Genomic DNA, 707 nt, shown 5'->3' with positions numbered 1-707 from the left:
AAAATTCGAACAGCTCAGAGTCTCCGGTCAAGATCAGGTCAACAAAAAGTCCGCGTACCGCAGTGTAGTGGAGTTTCAGAGATTCAGGAATGAGTAACAAGGAGTTGTAAGGCAAGTATACAGAGGGATTAGTCGCCTAGCAAGGCAAGTTAAGGGGGAATGGAAAGTCGGACCTACGAGCGGAAGGAAATGTCTCACCGGCGACACCGCCCCACACCGGGCCGGGAAGGCCGGGGGGAAGAGAGACGGATGCAAGGCCGAGCCATGCGCAGCTTCACGGAGGAATTAAACTACCGCCCCACACCGGGCCAGGAAGGCCGGGGGGAAGAGAGACGGACGCAAGGCCGAGGCGTGCGCAGCTTCACGGAGGAATTAAACTCTGCAAAGAAATTGACTCCTGGCATTCCGATATAACAGTCAAACTCGTTTCCACATATATTAAAAAAAAAAAAAAAGAATGGGCGCGGGTCTCACCACCATGGTGTGGGCCCGCCGATGAGGAAGAGGCCGACCAGGGCGGCCAAAGGACTACCGACGAGACAGTAGGAGAAAGTCAATTTCAGATTGTGAGAATTAAGCTAAGGATCATCTTGGGGTAAAAAGGATGATGGAGGATCAACTTGGGGTAAAAAGGATAACGGAGAGTTATCTTGAAGCAGAATGCGAAATGCTAATAAGGATATGGGATCTTCATAGGGTAAAAAGGG

The sequence above is a fragment of the Brassica oleracea genome, chromosome C3, assembly GCF_000695525.1.
Source record: "Brassica oleracea var. oleracea cultivar TO1000 chromosome C3, BOL, whole genome shotgun sequence".
NCBI classification, from domain to species: Eukaryota; Viridiplantae; Streptophyta; class Magnoliopsida; order Brassicales; family Brassicaceae; genus Brassica; species Brassica oleracea.
The sequence above is the reverse complement of the archived record's forward strand: the minus strand, read 5'-3'. Positions refer to the sequence as shown.